The 19,065-nt window shown below is 40.5% G+C and overlaps 1 pseudogene; it reads right to left on the bottom strand.

Moving 5' to 3' along the window:
- Positions 1–17,602: 17,602 nt before the first annotated feature.
- LOC145394884 (5S ribosomal RNA) lies at positions 17,603–17,722 on the bottom strand (annotated as a pseudogene).
- Between the last annotated feature and the right edge of the window lie 1,343 nt (positions 17,723–19,065).

The following is a 19,065-nucleotide window of genomic DNA, read 5'->3' as shown; positions in this document are numbered from 1 at the left end:
TCCATCCGGGGCATAAGGAGGGAGTACAGGGACATTTGTATAACTAGGCAGTGGAGCTCCCCAGCCATATCGGTGCCACCATGTGAAGGCGTCCATCTCCAGCAACCACATGGGATGGAGAACTGTTTATCATATTCTTCAGTGGCACCACTTGAGAGAGAGAGAGAGAGAGAGAGAGATGAGAACAAGGCCAGACTGAAGGTGAGGGGTAGGGTTAGAAACTGGAAAACTTAGACAAGTCTGTTGGACTACCACGTTAAGAGAGAGAGGATATTCGCAGGCTGAAACGTACAGAAATGACAATGATTTTGGTGGATGTGCAGTGCGTCCTTGAATGTGAGACCTGGGGGGACAAGATTTACGATGGAAGTGTTAAGAGGCAGGATGTGACTGGAGTGTAGCCTATTGGTGTTGTGATGAGGAGGGGTAGATTGAGATAGTTTGGGCATGTGGAAAGGATGGGGGATGACAGTTAGGTGCAGAAAGTAAGACGTATTAACGTTAGGGGTACTCGTAGAGATTGCGAGAGGCAGACCGATAAAGACCTGGGATGAGATCATTGAGTGTGACCTTTAGGGATAAGGTACTGAATAGGGAGGAGCCAGAAATGGACAAGCATGGAGAGTGCCATTAGATGACCAGGGTCGACGCATGCAAACATATCGGAGCCATTATAAATGAAATGAAAAGGAAAGAGAGAGAGAGAGAGAGAGAGAGAGAGAGAGAGAGAGAGCGTCTGTTAAGAATTAAGGTATTCTGAATATGTACGTATTGCCTAAGTGAGATGGCAGAAGCAGTCCAACGCTGAGTGCATAGTAAGTGTGATATTAACGCTGTGATGAGAAAGGGTAATCTGAGATGGTTTGAGCATGTGAAATGGATGGGGAATGACATCTGGGTGCGAAGGGTGAGAGATGTGAATGTTAAGGATAGAGTTGGGAGAGGTAGATCGAATAAGACCTGGGATGTGGTCACAGAGTGCGCCCTCAGGGCTAAGGGACTGAACACAGGTTGCTAGAGATGGAGCGGCGTAAAGAGCCGCCATTCGGTGACAAGGCTGACGTATGCAACCATGCTGGAGTCTTTATAAACGAAGTAAAGTGAAACGAAACTGTGACTGAGGCCAGGCTGAAGGTGGTCAGGCACTTGAGATCAGAGACCAGATAAAAGTGTCCAGGACTAAGTTAAATTTTCGGCATTATTATGAGCGCCGCACGTGCACATAAAGCAAGATGCATCACAATGTCTTCACTGTATTCATGTAGCCACTCATCCATCCATGTAAACCAACTGTACAAATCCCCCCCACCCCCACCCCAGCCCTTCTGAACCCATAATACAACTACCTCCACATTTTAGTTTGGAAAAAGTACGGGAACTTCTGAGAGGCGAAAGGGGATGGTTAGGTCTTACAAAAAACAATTACATATATATATATATATATATATATATATAGATAGATAGATAGATAGATAGATAGATATAGATATCGATATAGATAGATACAGATATAGATAGATAGATAAGTAGATATAAAACATCCGTAAATTATCACTCATAACACTTGGACGTCTAGACACTGGCATATTCCAAGTGGCTCTGAAGATTTCCTAGTTCCTTTTCCCAAGCGATTTATTTTTATATACTACACCTTAACTTTGTCTTGTAAGCTGTTGATGTAATTTTGATATCGACACACTGTAGTTTGCATCAGTGATGGTGAGGTGAAATATACATATTTATCTCACAGGGAAAGGTGCTAAGACATCTCCAAAGCCATTTAAGAGATTGGGAGGCTAATAAATAACTAGCTACCTGTCCCGTCTTTACCTCTCGAGTCCTGTCAGTCTGTCTCTCCCCCCCCCTCTCTCTCTCAAAAGGAGAAACAAGAGACTTTTCTCTCAAAAAAAAAGAAAAAAAAAATACATGGAAAAACTCCCCATTCCCTTTTCCTAGCCCTTTCTGCAAAGCGGAATCTCGGTAGCCCCAGGGAATGCATCGTAAAACATGTTCGAAAATTCCCGCGCTGGTTTTCGAAGCGTTTGAACCCTTCGCTCAGTCTCGCTTCACCTCAGTCACCGTCTCTCCCTCGGCCAGGCGGTAGGTGTTGCAGGTTGCTCGTGATGTACTGAGTTATTTTATTATTTTTTCTCTTTCAGTACGTTGACAGATTTATTTATTTTTCTATTTGTTGTTCTTACTACTGGCCGTCTGTTATATTCAGCTTGAGATCCCTATAGCAGTGTACGGGGTGAATGAAGGCTTTATCTCCCCATCCCCGAGTTCGAATGGGCTAATCTATCATAAGCAGAGCGAAACAAAATATTAATGCCTCCATCTTACTGAAGAGGTTAATTCTTTGAGAACTGGAAACTACCCCTAAACATTAAATAAAATAATCATGTCCTAAAACTGATGATGATTCATTGGTTGGCTGAGTAATTAAAGTTTTTGTTAATTACCTAGAAGCCCTGTCGAAAGTAATGTTTCCCTCGCCTCTATATTCTTTTAGTTTGGGATGGTGCTTTCTGCGCGGCATGTCACAGTTGAGGAAGGAGAGTGTGAAGCGGTAGAGGGAAGATGGGGGAATAGGCAAGAGATTGAACGATTAGGATGGGGGAGGCTAGGAAGAGGAGGGAGTGTGTAATTCGAAGCTAGGATCATACCTGCTCGAATTCCTTTACTCAGGGCCTGGTGTATGAATAATGTTGTGTATTAAGATGAAATGATCAACACTGTAGGGAGAGATCGACATGACGTTGGTTTGCCTCTTAATATGGGGAAAACACTTGAAAGCTGAGGCCTTGAAGATCTGAGCTCGTATTATGGTAAGGAGGCTCCCTGTCACCTCTTCCTTAGCGATTTATTTAGGGATATGGCTGGTTAACATCCTTTTGCGTTTTATTTATGGAGAGTGTGGCGATTTTGGAAGGATTTATATAACCCAAAATAGGACAGTAAGGTGTAATAAGCAAAATAAGTCGCTTAGGAAAAAGTGTCAGGCAGCTTCCCTAACCGACGAGGATACGGTCCCCGGTGTTTGCCTGGAGGGGTCTTACGTGCCGAGAATTAGAGAGATTTGGACCACGTCACACACGAAATTCTGATCCAGAAAGTATTAAAACCAAAAAGTCACTCGAAATTATGGTCCAGAAAGTATTTTAAAAAGTCAAATGATTTCCAAAAAAGTGAGGAATGCCACATATAAAGTAGGCAGACTCGACTGACCTGGTGTATGGCATCAGTGAAGGGTCGAACAGCTGAGATCATTGAGGAGTATTAGATGCTTTATAGTTCCTGTATAATTAAGGTGTCACTAATGTAGAAGTGATTATCAATACCATTTCGGGTTTTAGATTAAGCGTCACTCCGCGCACGCGCACACACACACACACACACACACACACACACATTCTTTGTCTCCAGTATGCGAGGAGCTGTAGATAAGTAACCACAATTTACATTTATTAAAAGGTAAATCTGGATACCACCATCAGTTGCAAACATTTTCATTATTTCTTGTTTCACTCGTACACTACACAACATTGCAGTGTCTGGTTTTGAGTCTTCCAAACGTTTCTGAGTCTTGTCAAACGTTAATTTCCACGAGCGAGTCTCTCCATACCAGTAGCCTGTATCTAAATCCCGGATGAATTACTTGATGTGGCGCTACCAGTCAAATTCTACCTCATTCTTCTTGCTCTGAGTGAGGGAAGATTGATGACGTGAATATGATCCTCACCTGATATAGAGAAACTAGATCTGATCCTTCTTGCCTTTTCCACCCCATCCCACCTCTCCTCTCCCCAACACATCCTCATCTTACCTCCTCCACCTCCTTCTCCGACCACACCTACCACCCTAACCTCCTCTACTACCCTAACCCCATGTACTACCCTCACCCCACTTTTCTTCTCCAAATACCCCTACCCTTACCCACCTTCCTTCTCCATTTTACCCTTTCCCACCTCTTTCCTCCCCACCACACCCCCACTTCACTTCTCCTACCTCCTCTTCCCTACCCTCCTTGCCTCGTCCTCCACAACACCACATCCCTCCTCCTCCAGTACACGTCATCGCTCCTTCAATATACCTCATCTCTCCTCTCCCATCACATCACATTCCCCCTCCTCCCCGCAGCACACCATCTCTCCAGCTCCCCATCTCCTCCCCCCAGCTCACCCCTATGCCTCCTTCCTACCCCCTCCCCTACCCCACCCTCCTTCCATCCCACTGTGACGCTGGTAAAAAAGGGCATGACCAAGGCTGGAAGGAAGGGGGAAGGTGGAATGTTGTTTTTCGCTGCAATTGTTACGTTTATTTGACTCTTTTGTTGAGGGAAAATAAAAATAGCAAATGAATGAAGGTTTGTGCATATTTTTCACTGGACACTGTGATGATGGCTTACTTGGTTTTGCGTGTCCCCATTTTCTTTTTTCTTTTTCTTTTTTGTTATTCTTTTCCACCTCATGGTAAGCGTAGAATATGATAATGATAAAGATGATGATGATGATGATATAATGACTGATGGTGGTGATGATTATAACGATGGTGCTATGATGATAATGATGATGATTTTTTTCTACAGATTGACGGGTAACTGCAAGAAATCTACAAGCGGGTCACCACTCCTCTCCTCTCTCCGTGATGGTAAGAAGTAAGTTAACATTTTATTTTTTAGTTAGCCACACCTGTCACTTTCATTCACCTGTCATAGAGCCAGCAATACAGGTGTGCCGGCCGTATTATCAAAACTGGACCGCGAACGTGTGAAATGAGATCTAGAGAGAGGTGTCTCAAAAGTTGCAGGCCTGGCAATGAACGGGCTTTTAAACATAACCTTCGTTTTACTTTATTATTTTTTAACACATCATCCGTCTTGATTTATTATTTTTGAACACATCTATCATTGTGTTTTATTATTTTTGGATATATCTTTCGGGGAGTTCAGTGCACTTGTCTACTTTTTCTCTCTTATTTCTGTTAAGTCCTCTCGATACCAGCTATTGCCACAGCCATTCAGATAGAGCTCTACAGTTATTTCGTCATCAGTGGCAGATTTTCTACCACTGAGATCATAATTTTAGTACTGAGAACAGGTATTAGTCTAACCGGGCTAAGTCGGGCGGATAAACTTAGTGATATAGTAATCTGAAACCGTATTCATTTGCCCTCACTGGCACACCTCAACGCTGCTCCTCATCGCGATTCTTGTTTATTTCTTCACGCAGCTTCCACAGTTCATATAAACAGTATTAGCCATTTATCATACATCCCTCGTATAGCCTGTCAGACTCACACGACCAACTAGGACACTGTTCATCCTCAGTGATCGTTTGGCCTCTTGTAAACGCGACACATTACTCTTACTGTCAAGAGGCATTCTCTCTTAATGTCTCTACCATAACCTCATCACCCGACCCTCCTCAGCCACCACCTTAGATTTGACATTACACAGCACGAGCCAACAGAGACGCAGACAACACATACTGTAAATGCTGTACAGAACTTATGGGACAACCTAATTGGGGAAGTTGCTTACGTGCAGTCGACGGGTCTGCTCGATCAGACGGAACGGGGTTGAGCAAGAACAACCCCTATCTTCATGAATTTACCCTGTATCATTTTCTTGATATGCAAGTACTTAATAACTCACCAGCCATTTTTTTTTTTTCCGATATAGGCCGAGTAATTCCATTTGAGCACATGGAATAGAGAGAGAGAATATATCAGCGTACGAAAAGAAAGTAACATATTAAACTGATCATCAAAAAGGTCACATTCACACCATATAGATTTACCACAGAGAAATACCGTATCTTTTCGTAACAGGCCGAAAACTAATGGGACACCCTCGTAGGTCTTGATGTGGATAAAAATCAGTTTAGGAAGATAATTTCTGAATAATGTGGTGATGATCGAATATATGTGAATTTTCTGTATCTTTGCTGACTGCCTTCTGTAATGTCGGATGCAGGCTAATCACAAATAATCACAGGTGTTTCAAAAATGCCCGTTAAAATTACGGACTTTTTTTTTTTAACACTTTCGCTTATCCATTTTCGATAATACGGCCGCTAGAATCAGTAGTGTTGATGTTCGAGTTAGCGTTATGTGCTAAATTCAGCCCTACTGGTGTTCATATCAGTTGCATTAGTGTTCTATTTAGAGGTTTAAGTGGTAATATCAGTCTCCCATCACCCCTTCATTGCAATACGGGGGATAATATTGCCTTGTGGTTGAAAGAATGAAATATAAAGGCATCATCATTGTGAAGGGGTGAAGGAGATGGTACGCTGCTGGACTGCAAGGAGATTATGAGGTTAAGGAGGTAGACAGATAGACAGATGGATAGATAGAAAGGTAGACGGATAGATAGATAGATAAATGGGTGGATGGATAAGACATAGACAGGGATAGATAGACAGATAGGTAGATAGAAAGGGATAGATATAGATAGATAGATGGATAGATAGAAAGGTAGATAGAGAGATAGATAGATAAATGGATGGATGGATGGATGAGACATAGACAGGGATAGATACAGACAGATAGGTAGATAGAAAGGGATAGATATAGATAGATAGATGGATAGATAAACAGAAAGACAGACACGGATATAAGAAAACAGATAGACAGACAGACAGACAGACAGACGATAGGCAGACAGATAGACATAGTTTATTAGGTAGATAATCTGATAAAATTAGACTCGGGTAAAGTTAGATGAAGTTAGAGAAAGAAAGTTAGATTAGATAGATTAATGGGTAAGATAATTGCAGAAAATAATCGGACATAGGTAGGTGGTGCTAGTGAGAGTGATTCAGAAGTGTGGAGAGGAGCGAAGAAGAAAGAGCTAAGGGAAGGGAGAGTGGAGGAGGAATTGGAAGGTACGAAGGAAGAGAGAAGGACGTGAGGAAGGAGGGAGGGAAAAGAGAAAGAGAGAAGAGAGGAAGGGAGGAAGAGTGAGGATGAAGAAAGGAGAAAGCGGGTAAAAGAGAAACTGAGGTGTGGGAGGGAGGGGGATGAAGGTGAGGAGGACGATAAGGAAAGGGAGGAGGAAAAGAAAGAGAGGTACGGGGGGAGTGAGGAGTGAGGGAGAGAGGAGGAAATAAGGAGGGAGGAATGGAAAAGAGAAAGAGAGAGGTGGGGAAGGGAGAGAGAGAGGATGAAGTAAGGAGAAGGGAGGTAGAAGAGAGAGGTGGGGGAGGGAGAGGGATGAAGGTGAGGAGTAAAAGGACAGGGAAGAGGAAGAGGAAGAGGAAAAAGTGAGGTGAGGTAGAAAGGACGGGGAAAAATCTAGATGGGAATGATGCAAGGATTGAAGGACAGGCAAGAAGTATATAGACTCACGATATTTGCAGTTCAGCAGCACACCGTGTTCCTTTAAGCTCAACTGGCATACAAGGTTATAGTCTCGAGGATTTTACAAACTTAGATATTACTGCAAAATATAGGGACTCTGTATTTTATAAGCTAAATAAAGATGATAGGTTTTCCTTACGTTGTTATGACAAGTGGTAATGCTTATTTGATTATTTTTTTATGTGAAATTTGTCCAGATTTTGATATTAAGGATAGTTCCCAGACTCTCTCTTACATGTGCTGTTTGTTTTCATTGAGTAGAAGAAAATATAAACATAGGAGTAAAAATATCTACCTGGATGATCAGAAGTTATCGATTATAAGCGAATTAAAATGTGAAAATCAGGTTAATTTTATCAGCATTGTTTTGTGATGAAAGTTAACGTAAATTAATCTATCTACCCTACCCTACCCTACCCTACCCTACCCTACCCTACCCAACCCTACCCAACCCTACTCTACCCTTCCCTTCTCCACCCAAACCCACCCCACTCCACCCCACCCAAAGCACCCTTATCCTACCTTACCCTACCCTACCCTTTCATATCCTACCCCAACCTGTCCTCTACCTTTACCTAAATCTAACTTAGCCCACCTTACCCTAACCTAGTCTAACAAGTCCTGCCCTGCCCTACCGTTCTCTAAGTATATCTAACCTTGCAAAACTAACTTACCCTTACTTACCTAACCCAAACTACCATTCCCTAACCCAATCTGACTTACTTTGCTCTAGTATTAACTTACCTTACCATATCCTGCCCTACCCAACCCTACCCTACCCTACCCTATCTGGCCTACCGTACCCTATCCTACCGTACTTTACCTTACTCCTCCGTAGTTTACCCTTCCCTAGCCTAGCCTAGCCTAGCCTAGCCTACCCTACCCTACCCTACCCTACCCTACCCTACCCTACCCTACCCTACCCTACCCTACCTTACCTTACCTTACCTTATCTTACCTGATCTTACCTTACTTTACCCTACCCTACCCTACCCATATCATGTCTGAACTTTGCCCAGCATTGTTTCTCAAACTTAACCGGAACTTGTACAAATTACTATTTTATCCCCTTGTTTTTAGATTTTCTTAAAAGAGATATTTGTCACAAGAAAGTTCATTTAAAATTTAAGAGACTGGACAGATTTCACCAATGGATTTTTTGTGTCTTTGTGATTTATATATTTGTGTATTTGTGTTTGTGTAGCCTAGGCATTGTTTATAATTGTGTGTATTACAAGGCGACATGGAATAAACTGCACATGCGTGATCCAGTACCGTGATTTGCTGTTAAAAAAGAACTGAGCATCACAAGGACTAAATCTGCAACAATAACAGGTCTGGTGATTCGCTGAGTCTTGTTGGGGTTGATATAGTGGTGATGTCGATGATGTGGTATTGTGCTTAATGTGGTGTCGAGATACGAGTGAAATGGAGTGTTTGCAAGTGGAGTTATGATGTATGTGGTGTGGTGGAGAGGTGGTAGTGTAAGTGGAGTGGTACTTTGGGGGAATGGTGATGTGATATTACGTGTTGGTGTGGATAAGGTGATGACGATGTGGGTATTGTGATGAACTAGTGGTGTAGGTGGTGGTGGTGTAGCATGAGTGGTGATGTGGTGCTATGTGTGACTGTGTGGGACAATTGAGTGGTGGTGTAGGTGGTGTGGAAATATGAAAAAAAAAAAATAGAGATGATGATGAGCTGTGTATGGTGGCTAAGATAAAGTGATGATGTGGTGAAGTGGGGAATGGTGGTTTGGTCGTGCAGTGGTGTGGGTGGTGAATATGTGGTATTGTGTGAGATGGCTAGGACAAAGTGATGGTGGTGTGGGATGGTGTTTTGTGGGAAACTATGGATTGATCGTGTGGTGATGTGGATGTATGGTGCTATTGTGTTGCCATTAGGGCTGGAAGTGTAGATGGATGGATGGATGGATGTGTTTGGTAATAGAAATTCAACTGCGGTTTATTCATGTGAGGCACTGCATAGTCATTTGCGGCCCTTGGTTGTTTTCCATGCATCCCTCATGGGAACCTCCCTACAAGGGGTAGCCATAAGAGATCCACTTTCTGACTCCCCGTACCTTCTCTTTCTTGCCACAGTGTTGCATCTTTATCTGTCTACTGTCGTCATTACAGTGGTTACTCTTCTTCTGAACTATTTACTCTTCTTCTGAACTATTTGCTTGCATTCATCCTCCGTGATGGAGGGCGTGCAACGCGTGTGGCTAAGCAATTACATCCCTTTTTTGTCCAGCTCTCTAATACATGAGTTAACTAATACTCTCAGTCCTTTATGTATGCAAAAGGTCATCGCTGAAACTGTCTTCCTCAGTTTGTATTTCCCTCTGCCAATGATCACCAGTCTTTTAAAAGCAGTGTCCAGGTGTCTCGAAATGAATTGATCTTCCATTTGGACTTATTTCATACAGTTTTTCTTGGATTTTTTTTTTTTTTTTTTTTTTTTTTTTTTTTTGCGGGCTTCCAGCCTTTGGTTGGTTCATCTTAGCACTAAAAAAAATGCTACTTTCACCATACATCTGTCCCCCACTGTCATTCCTTATCCTTTCCCGTTCTTCTCTCCGCCTGCTGTTATGTTCTCTCTAATTATGGAACTACAGAGCTCCTAGAGGTGTTCTTACGAGAGTGACTGTAGTGTGGTGCTGTGATGCGGTGTCTGATGTGACAACACAGTGCGTCTTGTTCTACAGTGTTGATGTTACAGGGTACAGAGGTTGGATGTCACTGAAGTACTTGAGCTGTTCTCCTTGCCCTCTGTTGTGCTGACTGATATTTAGTTTTTCCATTTGTTTCCTGCAACGGAATTACATAGTCTGTCGGTGGCCCTAACAAATCCTTGAGTGCATCCTACGCCTGGGAGTGTTAACTAGATTGTCTGAGTTGTATCTCTACTCTTTTTCCCTCGCTACGAAGCCAATCCACTTCCATGGCTGAACAGATCCGTCATGTGTGGCATCATTGGTACCAGATTTAGTCCTCAGTGATGCCAGCTTCAACTAATATACTCCTATTGATGCGGCTAGACATAGTGAAATATTCTATAGTACGATGGATTTATAATGAATATCTTTAGATAGGCCTAATTATGCCGTTTACAAGGCTAACTACGAATGATAATCCTTAAAATGTTATTAGATCAATTATTTATTATTTTTCTTAATTCAATAAAGCTACGAAGAACTTCAAAGCCAAATTAAAGTGAATAATAACGTAAAGAACACGAGAAAACAAATTGAATTCTGAAAGCTAAAATTCACTGGTGTGAACAGCTGCCTACCGTACGAAGTGACTAAGATCTTTCGAGAATACGGGTCATGGTGTAAGTGTATCCTGTATCCTGGTGTGCAGTCCGTTCCATGTGGCCTTGTATCCTCGTGTACCCGGAGCTCTGACACCCACGGACGAGATTCACAAAATAGCTTACGATAATTCACTTCTCGTAACTTAAGATTAATTTTGCAAGAAGAATGAGAGGCATCGAGAGATCTTGTGTCCTCTTTTCCTTGCCTTCCCTCCAAAATAAAACTTAGTTGCTTGAAGTTTGTTTGTGAATCTATGTCCACCTCGGCGCCACACACTTACGGCCTGTTATGTTATATCAAGATAAAGCCAGCACTGATTATATCAACTCAAAATTGTCGAGTTTTGAAAGTTATGTGATTAACTGTTTTTATTTTATGCCGAAATACTGAATATGTGATTTATTACTTGAGTATGTGACGTTTTATTTTTAGACGATATTTCACTAAGAAACTAACACGGTAATTTTTAACAAGAAAGATATTTTCAAGAAGCTCTTTACTTTATTTTTTAAATGGCGAAATTGTCAGTCAGTCTTCTCGCTTCACTGAGAAAAAGTAATTATTGCGAGTTACATTTCAAAGTATTATTCTTATATGCTAAATTAGGCTCAAGCTCTTCAGTTCATGTTAACTATAAGACTGGTGTCACTTGAAGGATATTTGATGACATTGCCATAGAGTTACCATCCTTCCCATTTCGCTCACAAAGAAACTTGATAATTTATAGCAATGGATATATTTTGGACTTTGTAATTCGCTGATACCAAATTACCGTACTGACAAAACATTAATTTCATTTCCATAAAAGTTAGTGATTTTGAAGATGTTTTATTTCATGGTGTTATGTTGCCAGACTATGCATTAGCTCGTTACTAATTGAACAAAATAACTGTACGATTGTCATTATTTATTCTGATACGTTGTTAGTTATGCCAGTTCATTACGTAACTTGACACGTTGCCTTAATGAGGAGGTTAGTGGAGCAGGTGTATTGGAGATTTGTTGTCACACCTCATTCCCTCTTAACTCCTCTCCTTCATTTTCCCCAACACATTTTCTCCCTTTTCCTCCCCAGTCACTTTCTCCCTTACATTTTCATCCTGTAAGCTCTCTTACCTTACCCTGCCATCTCCCTTCCCTCCACCTTCCCTTTCCCTTCTCTCCCTCTTTCTCTCACACCCACACCTCCCCCTCGCACCATCCCTTACTTACCCTCCTCTCCCTCCCCCCAGTCCCTTCTTGATCCCTCCTCCCTGACCCTTTTATTTGATGTTTTCTTTTCCTCTCTCTTCCCCTTCTGTAAACTTTTTGTCTTGTTTTACTATTTCTGTTGCCTTAATTAGTCTACCCTCCAGTCCTCTAGCACAGTCCACCCTAACCTGTTAACCCAAGCTAACCTAACTCAGCCCTGCCCACGCTATCCTAAGCCAAACCCGACTTACCACAATCTAACCCAGCCTTCCTTGCCCCAAATCAACTGACCCTATCACTTATTAACTCAACACCCTCTGACCCGATCCAACCCAGCCTAACCTAACTCACCCCACACTGTACTAACCTAACCTAAGCTCTCTAATTTAACGACTCTGCCTACATCCATCATACACCCTCCTCACATCTCCTTCTACACATCTTGCCCAAACCCCTTCCATACGAGAGGCCTTTCTGAAATAAAATCGTCTGTATGAAGCAAGAATATATGAGAAAATGCGTGACTGGATTCAAAAAGTTAGTAAAAAAAGATCGTCCTTCATACAGTCCAAAATATGTTTAAAAAAAAATTCACCTCTAAAACTATGGTTGGCGTCAATTTTTACTACCATTAAATATAAAAATTGTTCAGGTCATCGATGGAATGTACTCCTGGAAGATAAGTATTTCGGCATAATATTTTTACGTTCGAAAATATTTAAAAAGTACTCCCGAAATTATCTGTGTTGCCATCTTGAAATGTTGAGTTTTAAAAATCCCTTATGAACAATTGACCAACCAGCTAAGATTTTTTTTTCTTCATTTTGGCATTTCAAAATTATATAATCCAATGTCCAAGAATGCGTTCATGAATAAAGTAACTGGCTATTCAGTCAAAGTAATATTTACACCTTGTCATCTCATATTTAGTGTCAAAACGTCGTTGATAAATAAAGTGACAATTGATTCATGTTATATTTTGCATTGTGGCATCTCAAACTAATACTATAAGTCCAAAAAATAGTTCATGAATTGACTAAGTGGCAACTCCAAGCAATATTTCCATTCTTGTCATCCCAAAAATATACAGAGTCCAAAAATTCGGTCATAAAAATACTAGCTGGCAACTCGAATCCAAGATGGCCGTCCGTGTGTGCGCTCTTGGTACACCTTTTCTCTCCATAGCTCCCCCACCCCCGTTTCCCCCTCCCAACCCTACTACTGCCAGTGGTGGTTGTGGGAGGGGGAGCTTTTTTTTATTTTTTCTGACAGCTTCCTCTCTTTTCAGATCGTCTCCGGACGCTCTTCGGATTATCAGAGGCTCGACGCAGAACCTGGTCACCTTAAACAAGGCAATCGACTTAGTATATATTTTTGGGTCCTTTTTTCCCCATTTTTTTGTCCCATTTCCCATATTTTTTGCCGCGAAATTGGAAATCATTTTTTTATATTTATATTTTATTTGTCTAAGATAACAGGAAATTGAAAAAAAAAAAAAATATCAATGATAAGTTTTTCTCTGGTGATTGATCATATTTTCATAACATTTTCTGTCATGTTTAAGTATGCCAGTAGGAACCCCTAAATTTGTTAAAAGTTCAGTTAAAAACCACCCAAGGTAAAAAACCTGCATCATCTTCATCAAAATGTACAAGAAAACAAGAAAGAAAATTTTTGTTCATATATTGTATTAGCCAAGATACATCAACAAAAGAATAAGACAGCACGAGTAGAGTAGTCTTGCAAGGGTCATCACTGGTAGCACAGGAGTAATCTTCCCAGGGTCATCACTTCCATCAGGGGTTGACTAATCTTGCCTGATCACTGGTGGCAGGGTTCGAATATTCTTGGCAGGGGTTCAGTCTAATCAAGATCACTATTTGCAGGGTTCGAATAGGCTTAGCAGGGGGGTACCAGGAGTTAATGTCGGGCAGGATGAAGTGTCAACTAGGGCATCAGCCGTGGCAGGGGGGAGAGTTTGGCAGGAAGGAGGGTCACAGCAACCGGCGTACCAAGTCCTGTGGGGAAGTAAATACAGTATATTAGTTCAAATAATACTAAGAGTCCAAATAATATTGTGTTGTGGGGAAAGCTCAGTTTGAATTACCAGTTAATGTTCTTTTTACACCACTGACTATAATTAAATAATTTCACTTACTATATTCTACTTCAGAAAAGTCGTCCCCACAATAGATGCAGGGCTCATCTAATACATCATTTCATTAAATCTTACGATTAATATTTGCTGACCGGTCTACTTATATTGGCAAACAATCAAGGAGCCATAGTTTGTTTACTGGCTCATTCAGGTTCAGAAATAACTCCATTTCCATAGCACTTGCACCACCATCTTACCATAATTATCTATACAACTATCTTCATTTTGAACATCTTTTTACAACTCTGCATTAAAGATAAACGCAAGTTTCAGCTATGCTTAAACCTAGCTTAACTTCAGTCCGAGGATTTATTATTTAACTTTCTGATCTGCAAGGATTAGATACAGTTTACTAATCCTTTTAATGCAAAATCTCTGCTCGTAGTCAATCATTTGGAAGTAGCAAGAATAATTAAGTCCTCGGATTGAAGCGGCAGGCAACGAGTAGCTAAAAATGAACTCACCTGAACCATCACTATTAGCAGAAGGCGCCTGGTGGTCGTGGTGGTTAGGACGCCCCGGTCGGAGTGACTGACCTGCACAGGTTCGATCCCCAAGAAGTAAAGAAAGGTCCTTTGATCACGGAATGCCACCAGGAAGTAAGCCGGTCATCTACCCTCATACTGGACTGCGGAAGCCTTGCCTCGGTCCCCTACGCCTCGAAGGGACTAAGTGGGTCTGGCTAGTGCAGGTGTCAGAAGCAGCCACACCTGAGAAGAGAAGTTCAGGAAATTAGATGTGTGCCATGAAACCTAAAACTGTACGCAAATATATAGGCTAATAAATGTATCAAGGGATGTAATCAAGAAAGTTATCAAGAAAGGATGTAATCACATTATTGAAGGATGTAATTGATTTAGAAAAATGCTGTATTTATGAACTGCCAATAAATATATGAAGTTCCAAATAAATGCATTAACAAAGCCTATCTAATCCTTATCCACGAGTTCACAAAACCTCAAATTTAAGAACCACAATGGGCTCTTATTCAGGCTATTTAAACCTGAACAGTGTTACCCATGAGTGAACAATGCTCATGAACAATTTCCCCTAACAATGTCACCATACGGAATGATGAACCGGTAAGGAAGAGGTGCTACAGCCCATCCTTAACCCTTTCACTCTAAGGGCTAGGGTTTTATTCCTTCTATCACCACAATCTATTCAATAAGGCAAGCATTTTCGGACCAGTAGGGAGGTTAAAACCGTCTAAGTTCACTATTTCACCAACATGAAATTCTAGGGTGAAAAAGCCTTAAAGTAATAAAAACTAAAGCAGACAATACGTTACCAAATCCAAAGGGTAAACTAAAGAGAACTGCGGCCTAAAGAAAGCTGCGGGGCCAAGCGTAGCTCTAAAAAGGCCAATACGTTACGAAATCAAAGTGGTAAACTGAAGAGAACTGCGGCCGGAAGAGAGTTGCAGGGACAAGCGTAGCGGTCAGAGTCAGGAAACAAACTAGGAGCCAGGGCAAACCGTCCTTCCGTCGCCACCTCGCATGCTGACAAAATTCTAGAAATCTCCAGGGTTCAGAACCGTCTCGAATGATCTTTGAAAGGCTCGAACACTCCTCACCAATGGGTTCGAATTAGGAGCTCCTTAATAGAAAACGGGAATAACAGAAAACGGGAAATTTTAGGGGTAACTCAATTAATTTTTCTATCCTAGTAAACATGCTTAGAGAACGATATATATATATATATATATATATATATATATAAATATATATATATATATATATATATATATATATATATATAAAGATTATTGGGGAGACTAGCGTATTTTTCCCTTAAACACACACTCCCACCCATCCCCTCTCACACACACGCACACACACACACCCACCCACCCACCCACCCACCCACCCACCCACACACACACACACACACACACACACCCACACACACACACACACACCCACCCACACACACACACACACACACACACACACACATAGAGGCTAATGGAAGACGGGGAAATAGCGGGGTAACTCATTTAACTACTCTGTAAAACTTTCAACACGTAGGGAGGTCTACAGAGAAGGGAGAATCACTGGGATACCTTATTTAATTTCTCCGTAATATTCGCCTTGACTTTCATTGACAGCGTCCCCCAGGGTGTTAGGGCTTGTACTGAATGGCAAATCAAGAATCTGAATAAAAAGAAATCGCATTTGTTTTTTCTACGACAGTGCAGAGACATAAACAAATCCTCTCACCTATTTAGGGTTGTCAGAAAATATTTATACAGTACGAGGTTGGGCGTTTTGGGCTGGTAGGGGGTGGTATAGATTTCGTGCCCGTTCCAGACTCCATATGTGACCTTCTGCTGCATTTCTGTCCCCCCCACCTCCCTCCCTCCCTCCCTCCCTCCCCCGCACACACACACACACACACACACACACACACACACACACACACACACACACACACACACACACACACACTTTATTACTAGGTTACGTGAGTGAGAAGGAAAACAATAGCAATGATGATAATAAAAATAACAATAATAACTAATAATAATAATGATAATAATAATAATAACAATAATAATAATAATAATTCTAATAGTAAAAATAATCCATCCATCCGTCCATCATCCAATCCTACAATGCCCCACAGTAATAATAATAATAATAATAATGATAATAATAATAATAATAATAATAATAATAATAATAATAATATTCATCCATCCATTCATCCATCATCCAGTCCTATGTTGCCCCTTAAGGAGCGTAGGAGCTCGGGGCTAGGCAAGTTGGTCCTGACATTTAAGATGAGGAAATATTTGATTGAATATTTATTGCTTTTGTGCGGCATATCTATTTAATCAGACAGGGTGCCACAGGACGCCGACAGGATCCACTCCTTCGCTGGGACGACGCACTTTTATCCCTGCTGGTGCCAGACGATTTTATTCAGCTTAGGAGGAAACTGCACCTAGAAATTATTAAATAAAATAAGTAAATAAATACACAAATAAATAAATAAATAAGCAGATAAATATGTAGGTAAAAATTAGTGTGAAATTTTATAAGCACAGATTTTCAATTTTCTCCTCCATGTAAGCGTAAGATTGTATATATATATATATATATATATATATATATATATATATATATATATATATATATATATATATATATATATATATATATATATATAGGGTAATTGTAGGGCCACTATACACTGATTTCTTCTTTGCCTTCATCATCCCATGTGTTGTGAGAATTGTCCTTATAAACAGAGTTTAAAGAGTAGAATTTAAGTTTACCCTTTAGGCATTATGTAACACCTTTAGACGTATGATTGCTGATGAAGAATAAGGAATAGTTAAATCAATGTACCCCAGGAATATGCAAATGATAATGATGATGATAATGATAATGATGATAATGATAATCATAGTAATAATAATAATAAAAATAATAATAATCTTTCATCATCATTCATTGCCAGACGCCATCTATCCCAAACGGGGTGGCCAAGGGCTTAGAGTTAATTGTTTTACAGGGAGGGGCACTAATCCTCCACCAACCCCACTTGACACGTAGGGATGCCAACAGCATCTGGTGTTCCCAGGCGGTCACCCATCCAAGTACTAACCAGACCCAACGTTACTTAACTTCGCTGATCGGACGGGAAGCGGTGTACTCAACGTGGTATATAATAATAATAATAATAAAAATAAAAACAATAGCAATGATGATAATAATAAAAATAACAATAATAACTAATAATAATAATGATAATAACAATAACAATAATAATAATAATAATAATAATAATAATAATAGTGAAAATAATCCATCCATCCGTCCATCATCCAATCCTACAATGCCCCACAGTAATAATAATAATAATAATAATAATAATAATAACAGTAAAAATAATAATATTCATCCATCCATTCATCCATCATCCAGTCCTATGTTGCCCCTTAAGGAGCGTAGGAGCCCGGGGCTAGGCAAGTTGGTCCTGACATTTAAGATGAGTGACCAGCCTCACTCATCCCTGAGTGCCATTACGTGAGCAATAAACCCCAACCATCCCTTGGATATAAACCTACACAGGTTCAATCCGATTGGAGCTCCTTAATTACCCACTAAACCACCAGGCTCTATAATTTGGTTATTTGATTACCACCCAGCATAGTAAATGGCTCCCTGGTGTACAGGAAGCCATTTGGCGTGTCACTCAATAACAACAACAACAACATCAACAATAATAGTAATAATGATAATAATAATAATAATAATAATAATAATAATATTAATAATAAAATTAATAATAATAATAATAATAATAATAATAATAAAATTAATAGTAATAATAATAATAATAATAATAATAATAATAATAATAATAATGAAGATGATGAAACAGTATCGAATAAACATTAAGTAAAGTTATGTAAATAAAAATACTTCCATGTAACCTAAAATGAACCGCAGAAATTGTCAAGAACTGGGTGTACAAAACTACAAATAGAGAGGAGAAAATTAGTCCCCACCTTTACCCCCTTCATATGGCGAGTCCTGATCACGCCACTGAGGGGAGGGAAGACAGGAGGAATGAGGAGGAAAAAAAGAGGAATTAGGAGGAAGAAAGGAGGAAGAACGAGGAGGGGGAAGACGAATCACTTGTCACAACGCCACCAGCACACCTCACACCTGCCACCCCCCCCCCAGCCACACACACACGCACGCCCACCTACTCTATTATCGTGCACTAGGACCACTATCCGGTTCTGAAACTTCGTGCCATGAATAAATATAGGAAAGTTACTTATTTTCCTCGTTCCCAACCATTAATCACACATATTCTGCACATGCAAAATAATGGAAATGCCTTGAAACAATCAGCGCTCCGTCTTGCCAATGACATATTTTTCTAAACCCCTAGTTTATCGTTAAAAAAAATGTCTTTCCGTTCAGATAAATACAATACTTCAAAAACAATAAGTCAAGCAGATTTTAAAGCCCGCATTGTAACAAAATTAACAAAAACTGTGCTTATC

This window comes from Coenobita brevimanus, chromosome 28 (genome assembly GCF_032717465.1).
Source record: "Coenobita brevimanus isolate Jiangsu-jjx chromosome 28, ASM3271746v2, whole genome shotgun sequence".
NCBI lineage: Eukaryota > Metazoa > Arthropoda > Malacostraca > Decapoda > Coenobitidae > Coenobita > Coenobita brevimanus.
This window is presented reverse-complemented; position numbering and strand designations above follow the sequence as displayed.